This window comes from Lissotriton vulgaris, chromosome 6, assembly GCF_964263255.1.
Source record: "Lissotriton vulgaris chromosome 6, aLisVul1.2, whole genome shotgun sequence".
Lineage (NCBI taxonomy): Eukaryota > Metazoa > Chordata > Amphibia > Caudata > Salamandridae > Lissotriton > Lissotriton vulgaris.
Window position 1 is genome coordinate 47,403,895 of NC_141694.1, and position 14,517 is coordinate 47,418,411.

A 14,517-nucleotide genomic window follows, 5' to 3' on the forward strand; every position below is an offset into this window, starting at 1 on the left:
AGAAAAAATCTATGCCCAAGCGCCTAATCTGGTTTGCTAGGCGCAGCATATTAGTATTAAACAAAGTAAGGCTAAGAGAGGAGCTTTGTGGTACCCCAAAATGAAGTGTGTGGAATGTCAACTGACAGAAGGAAAGGGAAACAGCTTCTTCTCTGCCCATCTAGAATGATCTAAGCCAGCCCAGGACACCACCCCTCAGCACAGGACCCACCCCTCAGCCCAGGACCCACCCCTCAGCCCAGGACCCACCCCTCAGCCCAGGACACCACCACTCAGCCCGGGGCACTGCCCCTCAGCCCAGGACACCACCCCTCAGCCCGGGGCACTGCCCCTCAGCCCAGAAGAAAACTGTACAGAAGGCAAAGGACCCTGCAGTACCAAAAAGCCTTTTGTTTCTTTGTCTCGTTTATTGTGTATAAACTTCATGTGGAAGCAAGTTCAATCCAGAGCTATCGGAATTTCCAATGTTTGTTATTATTGTATATACTTTTGGGGGGCACCACTGTGTGCAAATGTGAGTATGGGTATGGCATCCTCTAAAGGGGCGTGGTCTTACAAAATCCAGGGTTTGTGCAGTAAACACTTGTGCACTGTTGCATGACTAAGTGGTGTTTCTGTCAAGTGCACCAAGCGATATGATCTGGTAACATATAACATAAAAAGTGTCTCACAGCCTAATTTGTAAAAAAAAGAAGTAAGTGCCAGGGCCCTTCTCAGGAGGCCACTGCAGCCTGCACCACCCACTGCCGCTGCCAGCGCTGCCATCGACAGGACCTACGCCGGTAGGTGTGGCGCCGCGACCAGGGCGACTGACTCCGGAATCTGGGGATCACGGTTCGATCCCCGGTGCCGGCAGCAGATTAGCCCAGCACCATGTGACTCTGGGCAATAGCTTGCTTAATCTTCCCGACGGCCCCCAGCGCCTAGAGACCCTTACGGATGATTGTTTGCGCTTTACAAATGTGGATTATTTTAAGTACTAACCACTGCACTGCTTGAAACCATCCCAGGCCAACCAGAGCTTTAACAATGAAAGCGACAGATGTGGACAGCTATTGCCTACATGTGGTGCTATAGCCAGTGCTGGCAATTAAGTGCCAGTGCCAGGCACAAGAAAATACAGCCACAAATTAAGCACTGAATTGACCGCATGTAAGACTAAAATTCCCTGAAATAACCCCCTGCAGACCGTTTAGTAATACCATATTGCCCAGGAGAGCAAAAGCAGGTGCGAGACCCCACGTACCTCCCAGGGCAATTTCTATAATCGGACCCTTGGACATGGAAGTACTGTTTCCAGCATTTCTATTTGTTTTCAGTGAAAGATATGCCTAGATTTAGACTTACCTGTCTCCATCCGCTCAAACGAGGGGTTGAGGGCCTTAGATTTCTGTGACTGATTTTACTATCATTATTTTACGTAATGTAAGTTCTCACCTGTTTGTGGAGATCTCCGTCCCAGGGGGAGAGACCGCCTATTAAAAAGAAATAGGGAATTGTAGTAAAACAAATTTTAAATTAAAAATATATCTTTTTAACATAAAATATTAAAACACATTTCTCTAACTCCTACTAGCGGATCAAGGGACAACACACCAGACTGTAATTTATCCTGTTATTAAATTATACGCTAATTTAATGCTTTCAATCGTATTTATTGTTGAAATCATATTAAATGTTAGTTTTGCCTCCTCAACCCCCCTTAAAATATAATTTGTGATGAATGTCCCAAATCACCAAAGCATCACATATTAGGGATACTGCTGATTTTCCCTGCACCCGGCCAGCCAAGAGCGAAAACAGCAGGCTTACTGTGATTCCAGAGATCAGCCTGACAGAAGTCAGTACCCTATATAACCTAATCAAATCAGGCTCACCCACAGACCTACTACCTGCTAAGATGATAGCTCCATTAGGCAGCCTGTTAGCTCCGAGCTTTAAATCACTGATTAATCTCTCCCTTAAGGAAGGAAAGATTCCCAGTGTCTGGAAAAAGGCAGTTGTGAACCCTGTCCGCAAAAATACCGCATTACCATAGTCTGACCTTAACAACCTCCGTCCAATATCCCTCCTACCCCACCTGAGTAAGATGACTGAGAGGCATGTCAACATTCACCTGTCTAAATTCATCGAGGCAGAGGACGGCCTGGACCCCTCTCAATCTGGGTTCAGACCAAATCACAGCACAGAATCAGCTCTCCTCTCCGTGACCAATACCATCCGGATGGCACAGGATAGAGGAGGCTCTATGATTCTGGTGCTGTTAGATTTGCCCACTGCCTTCGACAGAGTCTCTCAAGACACCCTCGTCAGTCGTCTGGAGGGGGTAGGGGTCGACAAAACGGACCTATCATGGTTAAAAAGCTTCATATCCGGTTGCTCACAAAGTGTTCGATTGGGCTCCCATTCTTCCATCTTTAGGGAGCTCACAAAGGGGGTTCCACAGGGCTCATGCCTAAGCCCCACATTGTTTAATGTATATGTGGCCCCCCTGGCGAAAATTGTGAGAGAACATGGGTTCACACCAATATCTTATGCTGATGACACCCAGCTACTATTCCCTTTCCAGAACATGACACCAACAGTAAAAAGCTCTTTTGCGGCAGGAATGAGAGCGATAGCCGGATGGATGACCTCCAACTGCCTGCAGTGTAATGTAGGCAAAACGGAGGTCATGCTCTTTGGAGATGCCCCACTCCTCTGGTCACCTGAGTGGTGGCCTCCTGAATTAGGTTTGGCCCCATGCCCAAAAGAAACTGTAAAAAACCTAGGAGTTAAGCTCGATCAATCCTTGGTATTCAAAGATCATGCCACACAGGTCACAGGAACCTGCCTGAGGGTGATTGGCCTATTGAGGAGAGTCTTCCCCTACTTAGCTGACCACCACAGAAAAACATTAGTGCAGACCCTAGTAATCAGCAGGCTGGATTACTGCAATGGGCTGCTCATATCCGCTAATGAGGAACAGCTGGGCAGGCTACATGTAGCCCAGAACACGGCTGCTAGGCTGATTTTAAATGCTCCAGCCAGATCCCCCTCTCGTCCTCTGTTAAATAAGCTACACTGGCTACCCATTCGCCAGAGAGTGAAATTTAAGATTTGCTGCATCATTCATAAATGTTTGTTCGGATCTGGCCCCAGGTACCTAACGGAAATTTTTAAACCTTATGAGCCAGGTCGAACCTTGCGCTCCAAAAATCAAGCCTTGCTCCCGACCCCTAGAATCAAAAGAGAGAGGGTCAGGGAGGCCGAGCCCTATCATACAAAGGCCCCACTCTCTGGAACTCTCTGCCTCTCACTCTTAGGCTAAACTCCAATCTGCCTGCATTCAGGAAATGCCTGAAGACGAACCTATTCTCCATCTAGTAGCCTCTCACCATTGCTATACAGATGTCTCCGTCTGGCTCAGCACACGGAAAGAACCAAAGCGCGGAGATACCTCTTCGGAGGTCGAATTCCTGCGCTATAAAAGAACCTAAATAAATAAATAAATAAATATGTCACAGTCTTGGGTGCAAATTAAGTATTATTTGATTTAAAATGTACTTAAAAAGTTAGCATTTTTCATATATTTTTAAAGACATTATTACAAGTATTTAAAAATAATATTTACATTTCTGTATTTTAAAACATTTACTTATTTATATTTTTCCCTATTTGTTAGCGTTATTCCATGCCTCTATTAATTTAAACATAAGTAGGTTGAACTACCAGTGATTGGCTACGTGTGGTACCTGACGTACTCCAGAGCTGGGCTGGGGTACATCGAAGCCTGTTTTGTCTGCAGCACTACAAAAGGAAATGTTGGTGTGTATTTTGTGAATTATGTATTTTTTTTGCCTGTCCCTCCCTGCCCTTCCCCTTTAATTTCCTGGAACCGCACCAATGCTGTAGTAATTATCACCCTGGTGCCTCTCCTCTTCCTCTTGAACTACTTAGTTACCAGGGCACCATATATGGCCTACAGATGCCTAGATGCAGGCACTCCATAAGGAGGAAGAGGAACTTCACTGAGGAGGAGATGGACCCTGCTGTGACCTTTGCTGTAGATCACTACAGGGAACTCCAAGGTCTTCTTCCAAACACACTCAGTGGAGTGGTGAAGGCAGACACTCGGCAGGATGTGACAGCCTATGCCAATGCATTGGTGGTGGAGGCACACTGGGGGGTGCGCCTTAAGAAGAAGTGACAGGACAAGAAGAGGCAGGTGAAGGAGAGCTTCTCTAACATAAAGATGGAAAATGTTCTTCCTGGAAGCAGAGCTAAATCCAGTCTCTGTGTCTTTTTCCTCAAGGATCATGTCCCCACCACCGTAACCCAGATCAGTCTATTCTAGGGAATTCATGGTGTAAAAATTACACTAGTAGTGTGGAAGTTGAATGTCCTATGTGGAGTATATTGTGCTTTTACACCATCCACATGTATGGCACAAATATATGGCTAATAGTTCACACAAAAGAGGAGGGGTGTGGGTATCTGACTCACCTACTCCGGACCCCCAGACAATACTTTTACACACCAGAAGGAGTAGGGAGTAATAAAAAAATGTCTTTGTCTAGTGGTGGCACGTGCTGTGTGTCTTAATACTTGCCATCACTCACCCAATTGTGTGACATGCTTCATCATAGGGCTGCTACCAAACACCCCTGCGCAGCCAACGCCTGGGGTGGACCAATAGGGTAGGGTAAGATAATCACAACACAGAAGAGAACAATGATTTCAAAAGTGCCTGGGATCACCGGAAGTGAAAGTGCAGTGTGGATTAAAACTAGCTCGGAGGTCTCGCTATGCCTATACTTTATTCCTGGACCATCTGGCCAGGGTTTAACACGTGAAGAATGGTGGTGATTGTGAGAAATAATGTGCTTATTACACCCCATTCTTACTGCCAGGTTGTCAACATGTTTCAGCCATGTATCTGTGCCCCTCGGTTGGGTTCAGACTGGCATTCTTCAGGACTCTGCCAGTCCCAGAATATCTGTCTATCTCCCTCACCTCGTGTCGAGATTAGAGGGTGTCAGAACCACTAGTTCTGGTCCCGAGGTATTCCCTCGACTGTGCTCATGGATGTACTGTATAGGAACGGGGGGCAAGAGACATAAGAATAAAGGATCATTAAAAGGGTAATTAAAAACTACTTTTATGTGTTAATAGGTCACTTTAAAGTGCCCTTTGTAAGCCCACGAGGCAGGGATCTATGTATCAAATGTGCCACTCTATATATTTAAACAGGGTGCCCTTACAGTAAGCAAAGACCTCAAAGGTATGTCCCCTTTCTAGGTTCGGCTACTTTTGTCATGAAACAGGCATAGGTGTGATTAAATTATCTATTTTCATTTTCACTTAGGAATATGTTTGAGAAATAATCCAATATTATTTTCCAGGTAATTTTTTAAATCTGATGTAAAGGTGATATCAGATTTTTATAACTTTTGTGGAAAAGTAACTTTATAAAAATGTTCTGTAGGTTCTCTGGCTTAAAACCAGTTCTGCCACTCGTTATACCTCCACAAGTGGAATGCACTTCAGTGGTGGCTCTTCAGCAACATTTGGGTGGTGCCCTGCCCCCTTTGAGTCAACCTTGGCCCATCCACCGCTGGTATGTAATTTAGCAGAGTTCATGAAAACATGACTTTTGTATTTTCATGAACACGGTTAGTAAGCAGGTCAATCCTCTCATCCTCTTCAGGCACCTGATGACAAGTGGAAGAGGAGGGGCATGAAGGGGTTGAGGCACAATCCATCCACCGAGTGATATTTGAAAATAGGATACTCTGGGGTGGATATCTGGAATGTCTATGTCTTAAGGGTACTATTCAACTGCCCTTCTTACCAAATGAACTGGCCATTTGGCGGACATACTGAATATTCCTCAGGCAGCACAGCCCATCTACTACAATGGCAGTTCATAGTGCACATCATTGCATCCCCATCAGGGCCGGCTTTAGCTCTGGTGGCGCCCTATGCGACATGTTTGTTGGCAGCCCCTCCCAATGACCACCTCCGCCACGGATTCCCTCACTACCTCCATTTGAAAGTGCCCCTCAAGTCTCCATAACCACTGTTTCTTAGATTCATTTTGTTTTATAGTGCCACTCATATCAGATTATGATGTCAGACCACTTTCCATCACACACGCATTGCACAGATACAACCATCCGTGTGTAAATTCGTTTATAGGAAATGTTACATAAGACAGAGGCCTACAAGGAGTAGGAGACGCGTTTCATCCATACTGGTAGGCAGTATAGTTTAGGAGTCCTTGGACTGGAAAAGCACAAATCCAGAATTTAAAATGTTACACCGTTGTTAGGGGTTTTCTTTAATAAGAAGAATTGATTCCTACTCATATGAACCCCTTTTGCAATATTAAGACAACGAAAGACTGGGCAAAAACTACAATGCTCTAATATTTTCCTTGCAGTTTGCAAGCAGCTCTTCGATGGCAGTTCATTGCTCACTGCTCTATATTAGGATTTTAACTTATAAACTGCAAGTAACAAAAGGATCGCTGACAAAAGCGGTAACCCACTGACCTATTTATATTATATGCACTTTGTGATGTGAATGGGACACATTCTTAGCAGCAGGCACATTAACCCTCTGCGCTATGTTGAGTCAAAACTTTCACTAGACAAAGCTCCAGTCTTTCTCCAGGAAGAACATTAATCACAGGAGTTGTCATTTTTATTATTGCCTGGAAATTGCTGGGACAATGTACACAGCATCAGGTGCTTTTAAAACGACGAACATGACACCCACACCCGAAGTCAGCACCCGGTGCGGTGGCACCGATCGCACCGCCCTAGTGCCCAACGAGAGGACACAAACAGCAACAGGGGTGTATTGTCAAGCACTGTACCAGCTTCTGATAGGGCTATAACTCCGTCCCTAGCCAAAGCTTGTAGAGGGCTTGAGGTGGGTCTTCCCATCCTTAATCCTTGTCCTGCTTCTCTGCCTGGCTCCTCATTTCTTGCTGGCTCCTACATCCTGTCCTATTTCTGCCGTAAGTCATCATAGAGGCAGCAAGTGATGCTGATCTGTTTACGAGAGTGTCAGTGTGTGTGTGTGCATGCGTGTGTGCATGTGAGTTTAAGAGTGTTTGTGATTGACTGAAATTGAGTGTGTATCATTGAAGGCCTAAGTGAGTGAGTTTAAGTGTGTTTGAATGCTGGGGCGTGGCCACGGAGGCAAACAAGATGGCTGCCTCCGCTTGAAGCTCCGCCGGTTGGGCTTCCTAAAATACATTTTGCCATCGATTAAGGTTATCCTGCGCTCAGCAGACTCCCTCCATCCTTCATGAGCACTCGACGCAGCTGTCCGGAGCTCCGCTAGACATTCGCGGTGACAGGAGGATCGAGTGCGGCGGAGGGGATTGAGTGCGGCTGGGTCCTTGGCAGTGCGGCCTGCCTGCCCTCTCCCCGGAAGAACCAAGCTGCGCCTGGCTCTGTGGTGAGTACTGTATTTGTGGGGTCTGCGCTGCCGGTGCGCTGTCTTGCGGGTCCTGGGGCTCCTCCCCCCTCCCCTTTCGCGGCTGTTCCTGGCTGGGTCCCGATTACCGGGACGTGCTCTCGGCCTCCCAGACTTCTGCACGCTCCCGCACCGGGGCCTAGATTTCTGGACTGCGGCGTTCGGCGGTGAGTGCTGGGGCAGGGACCCTGCGCTGCGTGATTGTTCCCCCCCCCCCCCTCTGCCAGCACTACAACCGAGTGTGACGCGCCTGGGAGGAAGGTTCCGGCGGCCTCCGCCCTGATCCCGGGATTATCGATACCGCCCTGTCCTGCCACCCACATTGTCTGTGTTCTCTCCTTCAACACACAGGCCAGACAACTGCCACGCACACAGGTGGGCACCAGTAACTGACTGGATTGGGATCTGAGGAGCCCCGCAGCTATCTCCTTAGCCACCAACAAGGGATCTACATCATTTGCCTTGTAAGCCGGCAGTTCAATCCACCACCACTCCTCTGCTCTTGGCGGCACATTTCTGAGTCCCCGCCATTTTTTCTCTATACTGTTCCATCTACACAAACTTTATTTTTGGTGCCTTCCTGCTCCAATACGACCGCTCTCTCAGATATAGAAGACGGCACTTCAGCTTCGCTGAAACGACTGGAGCGCGTGGAGAAAATCCTCAAGGACGTGACCATCAAGAACGAGGACCTAGAAGCCCGTAGCCGACGTAATAATATTCGCATCCTTGGTGTGGCAGAGACAACTTCCACTGGTCGCATGGACATTTTTGTGGAAAAATTGCTCATTGAGTTGTTTGGCAGAGATGCGTTCACTCGGGGTTTTGTTGTGGAGCGGGCCCATAGATCCCTGGGTCACTGTCCTTGTCTTGGCCTGCCTCCACGTCCCATCATTGCAAGACTCATGAATTTTCGAGATCGGGACGCTACTCTTCGTGCAGCTCGTGAACTGGGCGAGATCCAGTGGCAAGGTAGAAAATTGTCTTTTTTTCCTGATTTCACCTTCATGGTCCAGGAGGCACGGCGCAAGTACAATGGTGTCAAGGCAACCTTGAAAAATCTTGGCCTCAAATATGGAATGCTTTATCCTGCAAGGTTGAAAGTAGAAGTTGTGGGTCGGTTTCGCATTTTTGATTCCCCCACGGAGGCACAGGAATTCTGCCAGGGTTATAGAAAGAGTGGTTTCGGCGCTGCCGCCGTTCTGAGATCGATCTCTCCATCCCAGGGTGACTCACCGAATAGTGTCGACCTCTTTTCGGATCCAGTGACTGGTTGATTGTTCCTTGCTTCATGTCCTCTTAATTCTGCTGTGTTGCAAATCATCATACATTTCTTATACTCACCTATAACATGTTTTATGGGTTTCCCTGACCGTCGTGGCGTTCTTACGCCCCATGGTGAATGCCTCTGACTCCTTGATCGTTATGGTTTATTTCGGAACTGCTTATTTTTCTCCCACTGTGTTAGCAACATTTATACTGCACTTGTGCCTTAACTTGATCATGTGGGTTTGCCTCTTGGGGATCTGCAAGAGGTTGGGTGTTGGGTGGGGGCAGGATTTTGATTCATTTCTATTGCTTGTGATTGTTACACTGTTTATTATGCTCTTTGGGTGCAATGGAGGAGGGTGCATCTCAGACTGATTTTGATCTTAATTCTCCGATGGATAAGCTAGGCTTATGGCCCGGGCCTTCCGGGCTTTCACTGATGTCTTGGAACGTTCGGGGACTGAATTACACCAAAAAATGCAAACAGGTACTAAATTATATCGTTAGACACAACATTGACATAGACTTTCTGCAGGAGACTCACTTGTCTTCTCCTGACTCCTTGCACATTGCCAGAAGTTGGGGCTCTCATCATTTTTTTTTCTAATTACAGCAGGTACTCCAGAGGGGTGGCCATATTCATACATAAACGAGTCCCGTTCGCACTGTCTAAGACCATGACTGACGTGGAAGGTCGCACTCTGATTGTCACAGGAACCCTTATGGGATACAAAACCACGCTTGTCGGGGTCTATGGCCCTAATGTGGACTCCCCAGCTTTTTTCCATGACTTGCAGGTGCATCTCCTCACACTCGACCCTGGGCTGTTGATAATCGGGGGCGACTTTAATTTGCTATTGAACCCTACTAGAGACAGTACATCCTCTTCCCCTGATGATAATCCCAGATCACGCTTGGCTCTTCTTGATCGATGTACTCACTTTTCATTAATTGACTTTGAGAATAATTTACACCCACACCTCCCTGACTTTACCCATCATTCAGGGTTTCACAACACTTGGACCAGAATAGATTATTGACTCCTTTCTCCTGGGGTCGCCGGCTGGGTAGACGGGCTCCTCACACTCCCATGTACACTTTCGGACCACTCTCCCATTGTTCTTAAACTAAATATCCCCAGACTGGGTGGCTATGAGAGGCAGTGGCGGTTTCCCGGGAAGGCGTTACTAGATCCTGTTTTTTCAGAGGAAGTTAGACAAGCGACCGAGGACTATTTTGAACTCATCACTGAGTCGGTAGATACCTGGGCGGTTCTGTGGGAAGGATTCAAGGCGTATATCCGCAGAGTCTGCATTGCCAAACATGCTGGGATGTTGAGGGATATACGATCCACATTAGCCCGAGTCGAGAAGGACATTGCTGATTCAGATAGAGAACTATTGCTATCTCCCTCCAATGCGAATGAAGCCAGACGATTGTCACTAATGATGGACTTTAGAGATGAAGCGGCAGAGAGTTGCGGTTCCTTAACAAGCAATCCGTAGCGCGCCGATACGGTGAGGGCGAAAGACCCGGTAGACTATTGGCTCAAATGCTCCACCCCCTTATAACACATCATACATCACTGAAATTGTAGGACCACAGGGCGATCTGCTCCATACCACTCCAGAAATTTGTAACACCTTCCTTTCCCACTACAAAACTCTATACACGTCCAAACTGTTGGGAGATCTGCAGGATCAGGGTGATTACCTTGCCGAGATTGCCATGGTTTATCTGGAAAAACACATGCAGTATTTTCTAGCTTTCCTAGCTTTCCCCATTACTCAAGATAGCATAGTTGAGGCTGTTGATGCATTGAGGGGTTCGTCGGCACCCAGACTGGGCGTTTTTTCTGCCGAGTTTTATAAAGCCTAGAAGGAGGTCTTGGTCCCTCGACTAGTAGAGGTTTATGCCGAGGCACTGGAGGCAGGCCGCTTACCTCCTACATTTCGAGAAGCGGTCATTATTTTGCTTCCTAAGCCGGGTAGAGACTCCAAATTATGCAGCTCTTACAGACCTCTCTCTTTGTTAAACCTTGATTATAAGATTCTGGCTAAGGTCATCGCTATCGGCCTTTCACTATCGATGGAGGCTATATCTCCCCAGCACAGTCTGGCTTTATGCAGCATGGTTCAACTTTTCTAAATTTGAGGACCCTGTTCACGGTTTTACATAGAATTGACCCTTCCACTCCGGCCGCCGCTGTCCTTCTCGACACGGAGAAGGCATTTGACTCCCTCGAGTGGCCCTTCTTCTTATCTATCATGAGACGCATGGGCATGCCAGTATGTTTTGTCTCTACAGTGGCTCTATTATACACTGCACCTACTGCCAGGTTGCGTCTTAATGGCACCATTACCGAGCCTTTTTCCATATCTTGCGGCACACGCCAGGGTTGCCCTTTGTCCCCATTGCTTTTTATTCTGGCGATGGATCCTCTGGTCCGTCATTTTCAAGAAAAACATCTACACCGTGGGTTACAATTCCGCACTGGTCCCCTCCTGATTTCACTGTATGCAGATGACACGATTCTATGTCAGGATGCCCCAATTTAATCTTCAGCCTCTTATCTTGCAAATAATTTGCTTTGGCAAATTCTTTAGTCTCAACATCAACTGGCATAAGTCAGTTATTTTTCCACATACCTCTAGCACGTCTGCTTGGGATTGCTCCTTCCCCCTTGAATGGTGTCAAGAATCTGTTAAATATTTGGGTGTGCATATTCATCTCGATACCGACACCATGATCAGATTGAACTATGGTAGTGCAATCAGTACGTTGGAGACCCAGATAGAGAGATGGATACGTCTTCCATTATCCATGGCAGGGCGTATTGCCATAATTAAAATGATTGTCCTTCCACGGTTTCTATACCTTTTTAACAATATTCCGGTCCCGCTCACCAAAATTTTCTTCTCTCAGTTGCGCTCTTTGTTATTGCGCCTAGTATGGAGAGATAAGTCTCCGCGGGTCAACTGACGGGTGCTGACTCTTCCCTATGAAAGAGGAGGCTTTGGGGTCCCTGATTTTTACCTCTATTTCCTAATAGCACAATGTTCCTACGCACACCCCTGGTTCCACCCAGACGCTCGCATCTTATATTTGAAACCGGAAGCTGATTTGGTACTTCCTAGACTCCTTTCTACTATCCTCCCCACTGGTTTCCCACGCGGCCCTCGTGACATACAGACTTTCTCGACCACCTGTGGGGCCTGGGACAGACTGCGTTGACTATTGGATCTCGCCCAGTTATATTCGCCAGCCCTACCACTGCCCAATCCCACTTGGTTCCCGATTACGGGGGAATTAGTGGTCAAAAACACACTGGAGAAATTTCGCATTCATACCATCGGCGACCTCTTCCCTGAGGGCCATGCTTTTTCCATTTCAGAAGACTCCCGATTTTCTGAACGCTCTTTCATGGACTCCTTCTTCTTGACCTGTTAACGATCCTTGCTCCATACCTCGTTTGCCACACTCCCACTGGCTCCGGACCCAACGCCCCCACTAACTCTCCTTGTCCAGCACCCCACCGGGCACATATGGTCTATAAATTATACAAACTGTGTAGTGACTCAATTCCCGTTTCTGACCCCAGGGTGCGTACTGCATGGGAAGAAGATCTGGGTAAACCTATCACAGACGACCAATGGGAGCAATGTTGTAGAGCTACCAAAGAAGTTTCCCTAAACAGTAGACACAAACTCCTTCATTTTAAGTTTCTCCGCAGATTATACCATACTCCAGCACGTTCTCACAGAATCAACCCTAGTCGTCCCCACCACTGACCAGAGTGCAAGGCCCCCGTTGCCGACTTTGTTCACCTCTCTTGGACTCGCTCCCTTCTTCATGAATACTGGTCTCAAATACACAGGTCCCTCAGCGATATTTTAGGCATGAACCTGGTTCCTACTCCCGAAATTGCATTGCTGGGATATGTACCCAACTTCCCTCGTGCTGTTATAAAACTTACTGCCTTGGGCTTTTTGTTAGCCAAGAGGGAAGTCGCTTTGCTGTGGGGTGGTAGACGACCCCCAAAGTTGAAATCATGGCTTGGAAGCATGGCTTTTTGTAGCACTAATTGTGAAGAATACTCTGCTCAGGTCCCTAGTGCGTCCAGAACGGTGGACATTTGGGGTCCATACCGAACCTACATTACCAAGGTTAACGCTGAACACCAGTCGCAACCAGAGAATGGAATTGTACCCGAGGGAATTGGCTGATTAGACTTTGAGTTATAAATAATTTGCACATGTTTTGCTCTGATTGATGTTCTGTCCTCAGATATCTCAATGTAACCTATGCAACTCTGATGGTTAGCCCTACCACACATATGACGCAGTGTCAACAATTAACTTTTTGATGTATCACACATATCTCCATATGTACAGACTTCTGACTTATTGACGTTCCTGTAATGTACCGTATATTAAGACGTATTTGTATGCACGCTCTCCTTACTGCCATCGTCTATATGCTATGCTATGTAACACACATTTTGTTATTGTACTTCTATGAGAAAAGGGAAAATAATTTTTTTTTTAAAAGTGTTTGAATGCTTATTCATGAATGGCTGAGATAGGGTGAGAATAAATTAGAGTGATTATGAGAAAATGAATGACAGTGAGTATGAGTAAAGATGAAGGAGTGAGAGAGTGTGAGAGGCAGTGTGAGGGAAGGAGTGAGTGAGTGAGTGGGTATGAATGTGAGTGAGTGAGAACCAATGACAGTGTGTGTGTGAGAATCAGTGAGTAAGGACTGTGAATGAGTATGAGTGAGTTAGAATCAGTGAGTAAGCACTGTGAATGAGGGAGTGTGAGTGAGTTAGAATCAGTGAGTGAGGTTAGAGCAAGTGAGTATGAGTGAGAAAGAGTGAGGGAATGCACATGAGGATTCTGACTGAGTTAAAAGAGGGAATGAAAGGGAAGGAGTGAGTGTATGTGTGGATCTGTGAGCTTGCGGCTCTGACACAGCTCATGGTAAATTCAAAATTATTCTTGGCTTATGGGGCACCCATCGTGACACTGTGGCACTGGCATACCAGAGGTAATTCCTGGCACATGAGGGCATCTGTGGCAAAATGCTAATGCTGGCATACTTGAGGTAATTGTTTGCCTTACAACGTTATTCCCCTAGCAACTTTAATGATCTTTGTGTCTTTTTGTTCATAAAAATGTTCTCTCTATTTTAAATTGGTTTGGGATTTTTAATTTATTGTTTTCTTGAATTAAAATGTTTTAGTAATGCTTGAACTTAACAAACACTTCCCCGGGAAATGTCTCTTGCGTGTGCCATACCTACCAGGTGTTGAGCAGAGAACATACATGGCTATTCACAAAGGTAACTTGTACTTGTGATTAATTTACATGTATAGATTTACACTTACACTTTGTAAAATTGGTTTATTAACATTTTCAGTAAACATAGAGACAAGACTATCAGTCACAAACAACCTGCCAATATGACAATCCAAGACACCCCTTCAGCTTATTGTCATATGTACTGTCTGGGTTATCATACAATGCACATCAAACTCCCGCCCGTGAGCCACTAGGGTCTCTGCCACTCTTAATATGCCTGAGGGTATCGGTCCATCTGTGGTCCACTGTAATGCCTCTACACATCCCACATTCCCCCCTGCACTCTGGCATAATCACCATCCATCTTCTCTCAGATCTCTCCCATTGTCGCAACTTCTTTTAGAACTTACAGGGACATACTCCTGCTTTATATATTGTGGCTTCCACCTGCAAACACAGTCAATATTCTTGGTCC